Raw genomic sequence first — 19,297 nt, forward strand, 5'->3', positions numbered from 1 at the left:
TATTAGAATTGGAATGTAACCTTTTGAAGTAATAAGGAGGATTACACGTCTAAATCTTCTCTATCCATATTCTCGTCTCGATGCAATGAATGCATGCTTCCGTGAAAATAACGTCATGGTGAAGACTCATAGAGAATTGAGTAAATAGAGGAAATGAAAAGGGTTACGATATTGAATGATACCTATCGGAAGATATTTTGAGAGTGATATCTTGCCTTTAGAATACGTCTAAGAAATAATACGTCTAGTACGGGAGAAGTACACTTTCGATTAGCAGAAAGAAAGATTTTTTTGTATAATCCATGTAGTTATCCCATCGTCTAACATTTCCATCACCAACCGAGTTGAAACAGAATTGATGATTGAAGATACGCATGGAAGAAGTCCTAGTAGAGTCAAGGGAAAAATTTTATGATTTTTTTGGACACATTTGTATGTGTTAAAATTGTTTTTGTGATATTGACTTGGAGAACTGCGAGACAAATACTTGGGACGAGTATGAGTAGGTGTGAAAGGTAGTAGAGGCCTATACTACCGGAAGCACAGGACTCGCACTTGGATCAGGGAAAGTCACAAGGTTACCAAGAACCTAGTAATTGATTCCGTTTTGTTCGTGTATGTCGTTACCATTGTTTCGGTAATGACTAAGACAGATGATTATTTCGACCCTAGTGGTCATATCAAATCGAGTCCGACTAAGACGAGTATGTTACATGGTTCAGAGAACCAAGTTCGATGTAGCATCTGACTTAAACCAGAAGAATGAAATCAAAACGATCAATAGAAGTATCACGCTCGTTGTTAAAGAAGTTGGTAGCTAGAAATTCTACATGTTAAAATGTCATTATATGACATTAGAACATGAAGGAAGTATATTCCATTCTGGAATTTGACTCTAAGAGACCTGAGTCTAAGTGTTGCATCATACGATGAGAGGTCATTACAACACGACCCATCAGTCTATCGTGGAAATCAAATAAACTTAACTTAAGTTTGTTAAGAAGAAGAGGGAGTCTCTGATAAAGAGCGAGGTTGTGACATGAAGGTCATGATTGAAAGTCTAACAAGACATAGAGAACGGGTGTAAGATCAAGCACCACTTGCAGTCAAGAAGATCAGGAGTTAATTACGCATTCGAAGAAATATAGAAGTTACGAGTACTACCTAGGATGAAGAGATAACGTAGGGAGTCATTATACAACCCTGTTTCATTGATGATTTTGGGACGTAATCATCCTAAGGGGAAGATAATTGTAACGCCCGTAGATTCGGGCTAGTCAATTTAGAGACGATAAGCGTCAAAAAATGACTTTTTAATAGAAGATTATTTAGAATGAATAATCTTAACCAAGTCATAGTATACGTTACAAGGGTTTCGTACATATAAAGAATGTCGAAATCCTAGTTATAACGAAGAAGTTATGGCCCGTCGAAGTTTTACGGCAAAACCGGCACGGCACCGGGAGACGTAAATAGTGAATTTACGATAGAGTACTTTTTGGCCTTAGTAATCTAAACGAAAGTCGTAAAATATGTTAAACCGAGAGCGTCCATAAAAAGAACGCCCAAATCTGACTTCGTATGAGGAAGTTATGAATTTTCTAAGATTTGGCATAGCAGTGCACGGCCCGAAACTCAAATTTTAGATCGAGCGGTTTTTGGCCTACGCGACCTAAATGAGAATTGAAGATCTCATTAATAGGAACTCAACGGTAAAAAGACAGACGAAAACGGAGTCCGTATGTAGAAGTTATGAATTTTACGCGAACATTTAACAGTATAAGCTCCTCGTACTGTTAAATTTAAGATCGGCCGTGAATTAGCCGACGGAGTCAAAATGAAAGTTTTAGATCTTATTTTTACCTACGCATGGATATAAAGAACGTCGAAAACGGAGCTCGTATGCGAAAGTTACATGGTTTAGAAGTCGGCAGGGTGCTGCTGCAAAAGGGGTGACGTGGCACAATCTTGGCCATTGCTTTCTCCCTAAGGCTTGCCACTAGATGGTGACATGTGGCACTAATTTCAGCCATATTTCACCCTTAAATACAACCCCTTCCACCCTCATTTCTTCACACCTCCACCCTTCTCTCTCTAAACCTCCCAAAACTCCCCTAGCGCTAGAAGAAAGCCCCGGAGCGCTCGACGGCTCCGAGAAGAAGAGCTTTCGGCTCGGAAGTTCTGCCCCTGCAGAGCGCGGCTCCTAGCCAAACCCCCTCGTAGGTAAGATATGCCTACCTAATTTTTAATATAGCTTTTATTTAAATATAGTAACGTTATTAGGACCTTATAATAATTATTTGACCTATTATTACGAGTTATATAAGTGTCGTTATAATATCTTTTTAACCACTCGCGGTACGGGGAATCCGGTTTCAAGGGCCACCTGGGTTGTTGGATTTCAGAAGTGCTATATGCCAAAATGATCCTGCCCTCGGGTGTTTCATGTCTGGCCCCTGTCTGTACATAGTGGGTGAAGAGTATTGTTTAACGCTTATATAATAGTAATAATAGTTAGACTATTAATTAGTCTCATTGAACATTAGACTAAACTCTAGTGGAAATGATACTAGGTTTTGTCAACTGAAATTCGTTTTAAAGTAAACGAAGTGCTGTCCGAGTACCGAGTCACCACCATTGCAGGTGAGTGCATAGTTACTTTCATCTTACACATAGATATGAAGTATTTTATATAAATTACGTGGTATGTGTGCATATTATTTGAATACTTGCTTTCTATGCTGGATGAACGATTTTATACATGTTTTAAATAATTTAAAATGTATATATATTTTATATCTACGAATATGTTGGGTAAAACATGGGTAGATGAATGATGAGAGATGGAAGATGATATGAGTGAACATTGGCAGCTATAGACTTAGTGCCTAACAAATAACATCGGTAGCTATGGACTTAGTGCCTATAGAATAAACATTGGTAGCTATGGACTTAGTACCTGTTAAATAAACGTTGGTAGCTATGGATTTAGTACCTATTAGCTGAACACCGGTAGCTATGGATTTAGTACCCGATGAATGAACTTTAGCAGCTATGGAATTAGTGCTTTACGAACAAGCATTGGTAGCTATGGACTTAGTGCCTATCATATAAACCCTGGAAGTAATGGGCTTCGAAATGAACGAATGCAGGATAGATGATTCTTAGGGTAGATCCTTAAGAGTAAGGAAGATAATGGGGATGGGTAATTGGGTTGATTGTTTGATGTTTAAACATAATAATTAAATTATTGTGGGTTGAAAACCCTATGTACTCACCAGGTTTCCCAACCTGACCTACTCAAGCTTATTTGTATCACAGGTGTCGATATAAAGCTACTTTACACTGAGGGATTTAAAAGAGATGTAGATCACTAGTGTAAATGAATGTAAGTTCTATTTATGCTTATGTTTATGTATTGACGATGACATCCCAAATGTTTTAAAATGGATAAAAATACATTTCTTCGGAAATGCTTTGATAACGTATTTATCATGTTTTTCTGGGAACAAATTCCGCAACATTTTTATTAAAAGAGGTACTCTGATTTTTATAAAGCATAAACAAAATCGGTCTTTTCTGGCAGTGAAAAATGGGGATGTCAGATCCATGCAAGCATCACAAAGATAACTAGCATATCACATACCACATAATCAACTAGCATACCACATAACACGAAATCAACTAGCATATCACATAATGCATAATGGGCCGGCCTTGGTGCCTTAGACCCATTGGTATGGTGAGGAGAATCACCTCGAATGCAGAAGCTTCCCGAAAGAAATCCTTAGCTGCTGCCCTGTCCACTTCCCGAGCTATCAATACCAATCAATATACCCAATTAGCAATTGGGTCCCATCCCATAATCCTTAATCCATGCATGGGGTAAAATTACCTTTCTACCCATGGCCCAGTATGATCCAAAACTAAGGCCCAAACCAAAACAAAAGCCTAACACAATAATGTCCATAAAACCATCAATGGCCCAATTTTCCAAATTGGGCCCGAACCTTTCTAATGGACCTTATTCTATAGCCCAATATTCTCCTTAATCAATAATCCTGACCCTAATTGGCTCACGAAGGCCCACAACAACCTAATCCAAGAATTGGCCCAAACCGAGGCCCACAATGTGAAGTCCATTTCAATATTGGGCCACAAGGCCCAATAGGCCCAACTATTTCAATATTCGCCCAAGATACATTCAGGCCCAACAAACAGCAAGTCCAAGCCCAAAACCATTAGGACCCAAAGGTCTGAAGTCCACTAAGGCCCATGTCCTCCTAAAAGCGTACGCCCAACATACCTCTTCTATACACTTAGCGTACTAGGAAAAAGGGTTGTACGCGCAGCGTACTACATTGTACGCCCAGCATACAAACGGCTGATGCACAAAATCCATTAAGTGCTTAATGCTTCAAACCAAGGGACCAAATTACAGATCTAAGCTCTACCTAACGTCTTAATCCATAAAGTCACTGACTTGGTGACTTATATGACCCACATGAACCCAAAATCAAAGTATAACAATCTACTTCCATGAAAAGGACCATAACTCTTGCATGAATCCATTAAGACCTCCAAGATGGAAACTTTCTGCCTTAGGGACTTAGTTAGCACCAAGGGTGGCAACCCTAAGCCTAAAACGGATTTGGAACCATAAAGCTCCATTCTTGGGGCCAAAAAGATCCAAAAACTCAACATAATAGATCTAAGCATTCAATGGTCAAGTTCAGAACTTTATACCTTCATCAAGCTGAAAATAAGTCGCAAAATTCAGGTCCATAAGCTTCTTCTTGATCTCCATCTTTGCATCTAACTCCACCTTCTTGAAAATGGGCCAAACACTCCAAAAATGGACTCCATAAGCTCAATATGCCACCATGAATGGTATAAGATGATTTCTAGGGTTTATAGGGGTGGAGGCTGAAGATATTAGGGTGAGGTTATGAGATAAGGAGTTTAAATAGGGTCCAAGACCCAAAAATAGGGTTCTGATCTGACTAGAGTACACACAGCGTACATATGGTACGCCCAACGTACTCCGAGGAACATTGGCGACCCTCTTGGTCAGTACGCCCAGCGTACCACCTTCCTTGCTAGTAACCGCCGCGTACACTTTGTGTACGCCCCGTGTACTAGGCTAAGCCTGAAAACCACGAAACTTCTGAAGGCCATAACTTCTTCGTTAAAAGCCCGATTCCGACGATCCTTATATCCACAGAAAGGTGACGAGAATCCCTACACTTCTAACAACTCAAACCTTTCTTAAGACCTTCCGAACGAAAATCCATTTTCCACAGAAGGCCGAACTGCCACTTTACCGAAATACCCCTAGGCTCCAAAACACGAATCGAACACCCGAATCATTTCTAATACATCACCCTGTAACACCATAAATTTTCATATAAAATTTTCATTTTTAAAATCACATAAATATCATCAACAAATCTCACAAAATCTCAATATATATATATATATATATATATATATATATATATATATATATATATATATATATATTATCAAAACACATGTTCATTATTATTTGAATAAAAATCCAGGATCCTCAAAACGTAACTCTATCTCATGTGTACAATCAAGTCGGCGCCTTCCCGTGATCCTGAGAAGTACCTGAAACATATAACACATAACACGGTAAGCACGAAGGTTAGTGAGTTCACCAAGATACCACATACAACCCATTATCCACTCAAGGCTATAACTCTATACGACCCTCTGGTCTGTGTGTCTTAGTGGGACCCTCCAGTCCCACAACTCTGATGGACCCTCCGGTCCTAACTCTATGGACCTTCCGATCCTAACTCTGGTACTCATAATAATACATTGCATAAATCACACAATGCAGGATATCACAGTACTCAAATAAACACATAAGATCAACATATACACGGATTACTATAACAACATAAGTCACAAAGACAGTACGCACGATAACACATTATAACAAATAAGACTCTCCGGTCGATAATGTACTAAGACCCTCCGGTCTATATGTACTGAGACCCTCCGGTCAATAACGTACAAAGACCCTCCGGTATATATGTACTGGGACCCTCCGGTCAATAATGTGAATAAGACCCTCCGGTCACACACAAATCACCACACAGGTAAGTATAGTGAGAAGACTCACCTCGGATGGCGAACAGATCCTATAAATGTTGTTGTTGTACTCCGTCTTCTAACACTTAGCGAAACCCACAATTAACCCCATTAGGATCTAAGACCAAACCTTCACATATTAGGTCTAAATATGATCCACCAATCCGATCCATAAATAGACCAAGCCCAATGGGCCCACAAAGGCCCAATACCAAATGGGTCCACAAAAGTCCACTAATGTCCCAACTATGGCCCAATTTTCTAAATTGGGACCAAACCCTCATATGGGCCTTACCCTAAAGCCAACCTAAATATTCTGGTCCACATAATTGCTCTTGGAAGGCCCATCAATAACCCAAACACCAAAGCCCAATAGAAAGGCCCAACATAAGGCCCTTGTAAAACAATTAGGGTTTTCGCATAAAATGACGATTAGGGTTAAGTGTTTCTCACTTAACCCATTAAGGACTTAACCCATTAAGTCCATATTTCCACTAAGCCATCATACAACGGGATCGGCATGAGTCATAACTTCAGTCCACTAGTCCAAACGCGGGTCCCAATAGGCCCAAACCAACAAACCCAAAATCAGGGTTTTCTAAACCCTAATTAGGGTTTCTAGCCCAATCACGAACCAACCCAGTCCAATATTAATCAATTGGGCTAATTAGGGTTCCACTAGGTCAACACCACCCACTGCCACCTCGGGTAGTGGTGGTCGGCAGCGGCAGCCACCATTTCCAATGGTGGTGGTGGTTGTTCCTGCCTACAATTTTCATAAACAACCTCAACATAAAATACACATGCACACAACCACCACCCATGGCGGCTAGTGGCGGCATAGGGCGGCAGAAAGCGAAAATGGGTGGCAGCCACCACCTTGAGGTGGTGGTGGTTGATTTTCCTGTCCATTAACTCTCATATAACACCACAAACACCGAGAATAGCTCATATACTCGACCATACACAGCTCAACAACCTCACAGGCAGCTGCCATAATCGAAATGAGTAGAAACGGTGGCCATAAGGTCACCGACAGCAGGCGGCAACGTCCCACGACGTCCAACCGGTAGAAACGAAGAAGAAGAAAGAGGATGGTGGCTAATAGTCTTACCGAAAGCCTTCTCTTCATGCTCACACTGCATAACGACGAACACCACCTCCTTTTCACCGATCCCGACGGTCCTCCGGTTGCGCACAACACCTCCGGCAGCAGTTGTCGTGATGGCGGCATCGTCGGCACTGTAGCGGCGGCGGCGAGTCTTGGCGTTACAATGGCAGCGGGAGGTACTCCAATGGTGGCGGCTGGAATCCCGTGCCCTAGGGTTAGGGTTGCGTCGGGTATACGGGAGGGAATATAGATCACCGGTTGATCCCACATCCCTCCAAACTTCCATTCACTTTTATCAGATCCAGTCCCTCCTTACCCGATTTTCTTCAAAGTAAGTCCAAAAATTTACCTAATAACCCCCGCCCTCAGAATTCTTTACACATTGAATCCGAAATTTACAATTTAGCCATTTCTTCCCAAAATCTATTCAAGTTAAGTCCCAATAATTTACCAATTAGCCCCTGCTTTCGTAAATATTTGCAAACCACTCCAGAACTTACACTTTTTACCCCCCAACTTCTTAAATCGTGACAATTAGCTCCTCGAGGCCAACATCTTGCTATATTATTATTGATTTTAGGCTACTATTCATATAAACCCTAATCCATTTATCTATTTAATACACATGATGTTACAACTCTCCCCCACTTAATTTAGATTTCGTCCTCGAAAACATTCCTTACCATCCCTTACCCGCCCGACAACTTGAACGATATGGCCACAATCCCAAGCATAACCCCAGCTGTTCAATCCAACAGAACTATCTCAACCGACCACATTATACATGCAACCACTAGGTTCGCTTTACTCCAAGCAATGATACAACCTATCTGTAGTCACACGTCATTTCCGACCTCTGTCGCCTAACACTCACTAACTCTATGAATGCTGCGATCCTTCTCAACCCAATCGAACTGACCCTCCCAGGTCTAGAACATCATATGCAACCCAACCACTCAAAGTGAAATCCACCAGGATTTTGAAATCTTAACTCATCTATCCTTTACACAGATAGGGCCAGACTCAAACTTGAGAACAGGAGTTCAAAGCCCCAAGTGGGTGAGAACAGGACGCATGGGAGAGAGCACCAGGAGGGATGGCCCAGGGATATGCTCAACAGTTTAGAGCGGTCCGGATAGACTGAAGGCCGGTGGGGCGTACCAGTCAGGCCGAAGGCTCGGAGAACGGTCCGGACAGGCTGAAGGCCCGAAGAGGCGGTCCAGACATGATGAAGTTTCTGAGAGAGGTCCAGATAGGCTGAAGGCCTGTTAAGGCGGTCCAGTCATGCTGAAGACTCTGTATATGTTTGTAGATCTATGTTCGGGTATTGAGTAGACTGCTATGCTATAGCGATCAATAGGTTTGTTCCAAGTATTGAACATGCTGTTGGAGTAGACTGTGGACTCCGATGTATTTTGGTTGAACCGAAGTTGATATTAGAGATCGGATGGAGTGTAGAGGATTTGGTGGTCTAATCAGTTCGGAGTGTCTCTAGGATTAATCTTCTCAGATCGGGTAATACTCCAGTTGGGGACTGGGAGCAGGCCGAATGAGTATTCGTTAGTTTGGGAAGGTTGGGATTAGAACGTTCCGTTATTCGGGTTCTGGGAACCGGGTTAGATCTTTTCTTAATCGTTTATGGCATCGGGATGGGGTTGAGGCGGTCCTGCGCTATACAGTAGGCTAAGATACCTGGTGCGAACCGACGATGAGACGTAGGCACATAGGTTCTAGGGAGAGCGGTAGGATTGAGGCAGTAGGCCAAGATAACCTGTTCGGGCCGACGGTAAGTCGTAGGCACAGGGGCTCAGTAGAGGAACGGGCTTGGGACAGGAGGTTAGCAGACCAGGGCGGTCCGGATAGACTGAAGGCCTGGTAAGGCGGCCCAGTCAGAACAAACGTCCGGCGAGCGGACCGGGGAGGCTGTAGGCCCTAAAGGGCGGTCCAGTCATGCCGAAGGCTCAGTGTTCAATAGTTTTTGTAATCTATGAAGGCACTGAATTTCAACAGCAATAGGTAATCTGCGATCCTGTTTTGGTGGGAACCTCGAATTATCAGGATTGGGTGTAAGTGGTATGGAAGTGACAACGGTTCAGTAGAGTTGTCTGTTAGGAAGTCAGACCGATTTCGGGATTCCAGGATTCAAGGTGCCGGAGCGCGTTCGAATGAATGTTTTGCAAAGGTTCAGGGGAGTTGTACACGGTTGTGACGAATAAGAGGATTGTGGATGAGACGCAAGGACAGATCCTTGGATCTCCGATTATGAGTAGACCCGAGTTATGTTCATGGAGGTATTCCAATCTAGGGTATTCCATCCTGAGGATGACCGGACCCTATGATTGACTGTACTTGATATGTTTGGTATTCCAGCCCGAGGCTGATTGGTCCAGGCATGAGTGTTCGTATTCATTAGTGGATTGATTATGTATGATATTCTGAGAGCTGAAGGATGCATTATCATGTCAGCAAAAAGGGTTCGCTTCAGGAAAAGGGAAAGTTAGGTTTATGATACTTTGGATCATCAGGGTTTTGTCAATTTGGCAAAGTGGCATGAAGGATAGACCTTATGAAAAGGTTCGATTGGGATTCACATCACCTTTCCCGATTCCCACTTGAGAAAGTGCGTCATGGATCTGGAGGCGGTAGTATCGTTGGATGACATTCAGGTCGGTGAGCGCCTGGATTATGTGGAGAGGCATGTGGCCATTCTGGAGAGAGTGGTGAAGGTTCTGCGGGACAAGGATGTGCCTTTTGGTAAGGGTACAGTGGGAGCACCATAGAGGGTCCGAGTGGATGTGGGAGCTGGAGGCAGAGATGCGGGAGCATTATCCAAGGATGTTCACCGCAGCAGACTTCGAGGACGAAGTCAAGTTCAAGTGGGGGAGAATTGTAATACCCCGATTTCCCGACTATCAATTTATGGTTAAATTGTCATGATTTCGAGGTCTACTCGACGAGTTGGTAGCCTGACTCGCCGAGTAGCAGCGGGTTTGGGCCACGTGTTTAAGTGACCAACTCGTCGAGTCGGAGGAGTGACTCGACGAGTTGGAGCTGGACGGTGAAACCCTAATTTCCGGGTTTTGGCACCCTACTTAAGGGATCATTACCCTCCCTTAGTCCCTTTGAAGCCTCTTGAGAGTCCGGAAACCCTAGATCTCCATTCTCTCTCCATACTTGTGTGTTTAAGATTGAAAGGTGGATCTTGGTGAGGAAAGGCTTGAAGATCAAGAAGCTTTGAGCAAGGAACAGTTGGGGATCTGAAGTCTACCTCAGTTTATCATCATTTGAAGGTATCAAGTCATCACCTTGAGCTTCTTCTAGCTAGATCCCTTTTTATATTTGAGTTTTTGGACCATTTTGGGGCACTTGGTGTTGAATTTCGAGTGATGAGCCAAGATCTGAAGTTGCAACTTCAGATCTAGGATCATCTTGGCTCTTATCATCATAAAGTCTCAGACTTTAGCTTGTTGGTGAAGCTCTTTTGCCTAGAACCTCTTCTTTAGCTTGATTTATGTGATTAGCGCCTTGCATGCACGTAAAGTTTGCAACTTTACGTGATATACATGCCCTAGGAGCTTGGATCTACAATATGGAGCCTTTACATGGCTTAAAAAGCATCTGTATGGAAGAAGGTCTGAAGGGACTCGACGAGTCGCATGGTAGACTCGACGAGTCATATGAAGATGGTCATGAACTCGACGGGTTGGATGAACAACTCAGCGAGTCCGATGAAGATTGCCTTGGGCTCGGCGAGTGGCATGGTGACTCGGCGAGTTGGCAAGTTATGCAAGGAACTCGGCGAGTAGCTGAGGGTACTCGACGAGTTGAGGTCAACATGGACTGTTGACCTTGATAGTTGACTTTGACTTTGACCAAGGGTTGACCGTTTTGAGTTTTGAGGATAATTGGTAAGCGGATATTTATGAATTGGATCATTGATGGTTATAGGTGTTGGAGTTTGGGGCAGTGTTTCGGGAGCGTGATTTCGTGGTTCGGTCTAGCATTGCAAGTTGAGTTATCCTCACTATATCAACAAGGTCTATGGCACCAAGGCCAGCCCTTTATCGAATTTGTATCCAGGTATTTGCATGATATGTTTACTGATCTGTTGATCTGCGTCCTGGTAGTTAGGACGGTATTATGTTTAGTGACCTGGTTTGGGTCGGTATCCTGGTATATACAATGATGCTATGTTAGTGACCGGTTAGGTCGGTATCCTGGTTATAGGATGTTGCTATGCTATATGATCTGTTTGATCAGTTTGTTTGCCTATAGACTGTTATGTGATTATTTGTTATATGTGCACCTTGTTGTTTGATTGGGGTTGGGTTGAGGCGGGTCCTGCTTCGTGCTGTAGGCCAACATACCCAGGGCGGACCGGATAGACTGCAGACCCGGGAGGGCACATAGTCAGGCCGAAGGCCCGGCGAGCGGTTCGGATAGGCTAAAGGCCCCGAGAGGGTGGTCCAGACGTGCCGAGGCTCAAAGATTGGACCAGATAGACTGAAGGCCCGGTGTGGGCAGTCCAGTCAGACTATAGACTCAGGGAGTGGACCAGGTGGACTGAAGGCCCGGTGCGGGTGGACCAGTCAGACTGTAGACTTGAGATGCATGGTTGTTCTGTGTTTGTTGATATGATATGATTATGGTTATATGAGGTTGGTATTTTGGGGGTAACTCATTAAGCTTTCGGGCTTACAGTTTCAGTTTATTGTTTCAGGTTCAACGGATGGCCGTAGGTAGGCGAAGGCGTGGCCGTACACTTCCTCGATTGACGATTATGATTTCTGGGAACTCCGATGTATAAACTCTTTTTTGAAAACAAATTGTAATAATTGAATGGTTTCAAATGATTTAAAAAGTTTTAAAATGGCTCGAATTTTATATGTGTTACAGACGGTCCTAGGATAGCACTATCCCCTTTCCTGGAAATAATGGACTATCACACACTTCGTTCTCTGAATCCTCAATCATCACCTCCACTGCAAGAATCGACATAGCATGGAAGACCTCACCCTCACAGTCGATCCGCTGCATAGCCACGCAAGCCGACAACTCGATATACTCCTCTCGTTTTCCGAAAACAGTTTCTGGTATACAACTTACCAAACTCAAACAAGGCATGTTCGAGCCTTCGCTAGTCACAGTACTCACTGATGACTCTTCCCAGCATAAGAATGTAACTCAATGCTCTGATACAACAAAATACTCTTGGTTCCAATATCGCAACTCCCTGGTGCCCCACAGGGACTTCTTCTAATCTATAACATCAGAAACTCACTCACCCATCCTCTTAAAAATGGGAAAAAGGAATAATATAATCCTCAAAATAGAACCTTGACATCACAGGCCATCACCCGACCACTCAACTCAGACGGCAATCCTCCATGATGCATCATCTCCACTCCTATTTGAGTCTTGTGACTCCAACTGGCACCTCACCAGAAAAAAACCCTCGTGATCTAAACTCAAATTTTCCCACCCAGGGTATACTCCATTTAAGCTCAACCGACATGGCGCTCTGGCCCCATAATCTCCCATATCCACTCCCAGTCTGAATAATCACAATTGGATAACTGATAAAAGCGAAAACACACTTTACTACGAATCATGGTACCCGAACCATTTTATTTCTCCTCATTCTGCTACTTAGAACCTTCAGAATTCTCCCTATTTTGAGTATGGGTCCTCTGCTTTTAGTAGTACGGGCCCATACTACCTGCCACATCTACCCATACTTTCCACACGGAGCGTCCCAGATTTTCTAAGTAACTGCTCAACCTTCTCGATCACCATTCCCATTACACATGCTCGCTCTCTAGCGAATACTCACCTCTAAACAGCGTACTCATCAGTCTACGATTACTCTCTAGGTTCTCACTCTTCTCTGCCATTAGCTGCTGAAGAGCTCCTCGTGATGCCAACCATCTACCTCCTGAATATCGTCATATTCACTTAGTAGCTGACTCCCATCATTCGAGAGTTCCACAAAGCACAAAGCAAGCAGCATTCGGGCATCGAATAACCAGCACATGAAACCACTCTAGCATACCACTCCACTCGCTCTTCTCATAACTCAAAAGGCATCACCGAACTCAGGCAATCCTTCCTCTTGTGGATCTCTAACTACTCTCTCAGTAGATTCCTCAAATGCTCGTCTAGGTATCTCTCCTAGATTACTCCTTGACTCAAGACTCTCTCTAAAAGATTCATGCTAAGTGCTTCTACTCAGTACATATAGGGAAAATAGCAGGTAATATCAATCAGTAGCATCCCCTAGGCTACTGCATCATGAATCAGACAACTCTAGCCCTAATTTCTGAAATACCTGGCCTATCCTCTAGCATGCAGCTCTAATATCTCATAAATATGTCGTACAAAAAACAAATAATGGTATTTTGGGAAATCACCGTTCGGCTCTGGCTGATTGTACACGCTGCTCTATCTCGTTTTCTCTTTAAAACTCTTACTCGTTTTATAAAAATAATTTCTTTTTAGAAAATTTTCTCAAATCCTCAGTTTGTGTTCAGACATTCCCGAGAGTATATCCAAATCCCTCAAATCAAGGCTCTGATACTAACTTGTAACACCGTGAATTTTCATATAAATTTTTCATTTTTAAAATCACATAAATATCATCAACACATCTCACAAAATCTCAATATATATATTATCAAAACACATGTTCATAATTATTTGAATAAAAATCGAGGATCCTCAAAACGTAACTCTATCTTGTGTGTACAATCAAGCCGGCGCCTTCCCGTGATCCTGAGAAGTACCTGAAACACATAACACATAACACGGTAAGCACGAAGCTTAGTGAGTTCCCCAAGATACCACATACAGCCCATTAGCCACTCGAGGCTATAACTCTGTAAGACCCTCCAGTATGTGTGTCTCAATGGGACCCTCCAGTCCCACAACTCTGATGGACCCTCCGGTCCTAACTCTATGGACCTTCCGGTCCTAACTCTGGTACTCATAATAATACATTGTAGGAATCACACAATGTAGGATATCACAGTACTCAAATAAACACATAAGATCAACATATAGACAGATTAATATAACAACATAAGTCACAAAGACAGTACGCACGATAACACATTATAACAAATAAGACCCTCCGGTCGATAATATACTAAGTTAGACTATTAATTAGTAATAATAGTTAGACTATTAATAGTAATAATAGTTAGACTATTAATTAGTCTCATTGAACATTAGACTAAACTCTAGTGGAAATGATACTAGGTTTTGTCAACGGAAATTCGTTTTAAAGTAAACGAAGTGTTGTCCGAGTACCGAGTCACCACCATTGCAGGTGAGTGCATAGTTACTTTCATCTTACACATAGATATGAAGTATTTTATATAAATTACGTGGTATGTGTGCATATTATTTGAATACTTACTTTCTATGCTGGATGAACGATTTTATACATGTTTTAAATAATTTAAAATGTATATGTATTTTATATCTACAAATATGTTGGGTAAAACATGGGTAGATGAATGATGAGAGATGAAAGATGATATGAGTGAACATTGGCAGCTATAGACTTAGTGCCTAACAAATAACATCGGCAGCTATGGACTTAGTGCCTATAGAATAAACATTGGTATGGATTTAGTACCTGTTAAATATAACATCGGCAGCTATGGACTTAGTACCTGTTAAATAAACGTTGGTAGCTATGGATTTAGTACCTAATAGCTGAACACCGGTAGCTATGGATTTAGTACCCGATGAATGAACTTTAGCAGCTATGGAATTAGTGCTTTACGAACAAGCATTGGCAGCTGTGGACTTAATGCATATCATATAAACCCTGGAAGCAATGGGCTTCGAAATGAACGAATGCAGGATAGATGATTCTTAGGGTAGATCCTTTAGAGTAAGGAAGATAATGAGGATGGGTAATTGGGTTGATTGTTTGATGTTTAAACATAATAATTAAATTATTGTGGGTTGAAAACCCTATGTACTCACCAGGTTTCCCAACCTGACCCACTCAAGCTTATTTGTATCACAGGTGTCGATATGAAGCTACTTTACACTGAGGGATTTAAAAGAGATGTAGATCACTAGTGTAAATGAATGTAGGTTCTGTTTATGCTTATGTTTCTGTATTGACGATGACATCCCAAATGTTTTAAAATGGATTAAAATACATTTTTTCGGAAATGCTTTGATAACGTATTTATCATGTTTTTCTGGGAACAAATTCCGCAACATTTTTATTAAAAGAGGTACTCTGATTTTTATAAAGCATTAACAAAATCGGTCTTTTCTGGTCGTGAAAAATGGGGATGTCACAGTTGGTATCAGAGCATTAGTTTAAGTGAACTAGGAATAAGAATTTATTTCTAGACTTAAACTTAGAATGCTAAGCGATGATGGTGAGGAGTGTGTCTAATAAATTTTATGTAATACACCTGAATAGACACAAGCACTAGCAAATTTAGGGAAAATGCCTAACATGCTTTTATGTGTTAATGAATTGTGATGTTTTATGATGCTATCGTTTGATCGGATCTATAGTCTGTTGCCGACCGGATCTGGAAATTTTTTGTGTTCAGATTTCTAAACGTTTAATTATGATATTAGAATTGGAATGTAACTTTTTGAAGTAATAAGGAGGATTACACGTCTAAATCTTCTCTATCCATATTCTCGTCTCGATGCAATGAATGCATGCTTCCGTGAAAATAACGTCATGGTGAAGACTCATAGAGAATTGAGTAAATAGAGGAAATGAAAAGGGTTACGATATTGAATGATACCTATCGGAAGATATTTTGAGAGTGATATCTTGCCTTTAGAATACGTCTAAGAAATAATACGTCTAGTACGGGAGAAGTACACTTTCGATTAGCAGAAAGAAAGATTTTTTTGTATAATCCATGTAGTTATCCCATCGTCTAACATTTCCATCACCAACCGAGTTGAAACAGAATTGATGATTGAAGATACGCATGGAAGAAGTCCTAGTAGAGTCAAGGGAAAAATTTTATGATTTTTTTGGACACATTTGTATGTGTTAAAATTGTTTTTGTGATATTGACTTGGAGAACTGCGAGACAAATACTTGGGACGAGTATGAGTAGGTGTGAAAGGTAGTAGAGGCCTATACTACCGGAAGCACAGGACTCGCACTTGGATCAGGGAAAGTCACAAGGTTACCAAGAACCTAGTAATTGATTCCGTTTTGTTCGTGTATGTCGTTACCATTGTTTCGGTAATGACTAAGACAGATGATTATTTCGACCCTAGTGGTCATATCAAATCGAGTCCGACTAAGACGAGTATGTTACATGGTTCAGAGAACCAAGTTCGATGTAGCATCTGACTTAAACCAGAAGAATGAAATCAAAACGATCAATAGAAGTATCACGCTCGTTGTTAAAGAAGTTGGTAGCTAGAAATTCTACATGTTAAAATGTCATTATATGACATTAGAACATGAAGGAAGTATATTCCATTCTGGAATTTGACTCTAAGAGACCTGAGTCTAAGTGTTGCATCATACGATGAGAGGTCATTACAACACGACCCATCAGTCTATCGTGGAAATCAAATAAACTTAACTTAAGTTTGTTAAGAAGAAGAGGGAGTCTCTGATAAAGAGCGAGGTTGTGACATGAAGGTCATGATTGAAAGTCTAACAAGACATAGAGAACGGGTGTAAGATCAAGCACCACTTGCAGTCAAGAAGATCAGGAGTTAAATACGCATTCGAAGAAATATAGAAGTTACGAGTACTACCTAGGATGAAGAGATAACGTAGGGAGTCATTATACAACCCTGTTTCATTGATGATTTTGGGACGTAATCATCCTAAGGGGAAGATAATTGTAACGCCCGTAGATTCGGGCTAGTCAATTTAGAGACGATAAGCGTCAAAAAATGACTTTTTAATAGAAGATTATTTAGAATGAATAATCTTAACCAAGTCATAGTATACGTTACAAGGGTTCCGTACATATAAAGAATGTCGAAATCCTAGTTATAACGAAGAAGTTATGGCCCGTCGAAGTTTTACGGCAAAACCGGCACGGCACCGGGAGACGTAAATAGTGAATTTACGATAGAGTACTTTTTGGCCTTAGTAATCTAAACGAAAGTCGTAAAATATGTTAAACCGAGAGCGTCCATAAAAAGAACGCCCAAATCTGACTTCGTATGAGCAAGTTATGAATTTTCTAAGATTTGGCATAGCAGTGCACGGCCCGAAACTCAAATTTTAGATCGAGCGGTTTTTGGCCTACACGACCTAAATGAGAATTGAAGATCTCATTAATAGGAACTCAACGGTAAAAAGACAGACGAAAACGGAGTCCGTATGTAGAAGTTATGAATTTTACGCGAACATTTAACAGTATAAGCTCCTCGTACTGTTAAATTTAAGATCGGCCGTGAATTAGCCGACGGAGTCAAAATGAAAGTTTTAGATCTTATTTTTACCTACGCATGGATATAAAGAACGTCGAAAACGGAGCTCGTATGCGAAAGTTACATGGTTTAGAAGTCGGCAGGGTGCTGCTGCAAAAGGGGTGACGTGGCACAATCTTGGCCATTGCTTTCTCCCCAAGGCTTGCCACTAGATGGTGACATGTGGCACTAATTTCAGCCATATTTCACCCTTAAATACAACCCCTTCCACCCTCATTTCTTCACACCTCCACCCTTCTCTCTCTAAACCTCCCAAAACTCCCCTAGCGCTAGAAGAAAGCCCCGGAGCGCTCGACGGCTCCGAGAAGAAGAGCTTTCGGCTCGGAAGTTCTGCCCCTGCAGAGCGCGGCTCCTAGCCAAACCCCCTCGTAGGTAAGATATGCCTACCTAATTTTTAATATAGCTTTTATTTAAATATAGTAACGTTATTAGGACCTTATAATAATTATTTGACCTATTATTACGAGTTATATAAGTGTCGTTATAATATCTTTTTAACCACTCGCGGTACGGGGAATCCGGTTTCAAGGGCCACCTGGGTTGTTGGATTTCAGAAGTGCTATATGCCAAAATGATCCTGCCCTCGGGTGTTTCATGTCTGGCCCCTGTCTGTACATAGTGGGTGAAGAGTATTGTTTAACGCTTATATAATAGTAATAATAGTTAGACTATTAATTAGTCTCATTGAACATTAGACTAAACTCTAGTGGAAATGATACTAGGTTTTGTCAACGGAAATTCGTTTTAAAGTAAACGAAGTGCTGTCCGAGTACCGAGTCACCACCATTGCAGGTGAGTGCATAGTTACTTTCATCTTACACATAGATATGAAGTATTTTATATAAATTACGTGGTATGTGTGCATATTATTTGAATACTTGCTTTCTATGCTGGATGAACGATTTTATACATGTTTTAAATAATTTAAAATGTATATATATTTTATATCTACGAATATGTTGGGTAAAACATGGGTAGATGAATGATGAGAGATGGAAGATGATATGAGTGAACATTGGCAGCTATAGACTTAGTGCCTAACAAATAACATCGGTAGCTATGGACTTAGTGCCTATAGAATAAACATTGGTAGCTATGGACTTAGTACCTGTTAAATAAACGTTGGTAGCTATGGATTTAGTACCTATTAGCTGAACACTGGTAGCTATGGATTTAGTACCCGATGAATGAACTTTAGCAACTATGGAATTAGTGCTTTACGAACAAGCATTGGTAGCTATGGACTTAGTGCCTATCATATAAACCCTGGAAGTAATGGGCTTCGAAATGAACGAATGCAGGATAGATGATTCTTAGGGTAGATCCTTAAGAGTAAGGAAGATAATGGGGATGGGTAATTGGGTTGATTGTTTGATGTTTAAACATAATAATTAAATTATTGTGGGTTGAAAACCCTATGTACTCACCAGGTTTCCCAACCTGACCTACTCAAGCTTATTTGTATCACAGGTGTCGATATGAAGCTACTTTACACTGAGGGATTTAAAAGAGATGTAGATCACTAGTGTAAATGAATGTAAGTTCTATTTATGCTTATGTTTATGTATTGACGATGACATCCCAAATGTTTTAAAATGGATAAAA

This window comes from Lactuca virosa, chromosome 9 (assembly GCF_052849685.1).
Source record: "Lactuca virosa cultivar CGN04683 chromosome 9, Lactuca_virosa_CGN04683_v6, whole genome shotgun sequence".
NCBI lineage: Eukaryota > Viridiplantae > Streptophyta > Magnoliopsida > Asterales > Asteraceae > Lactuca > Lactuca virosa.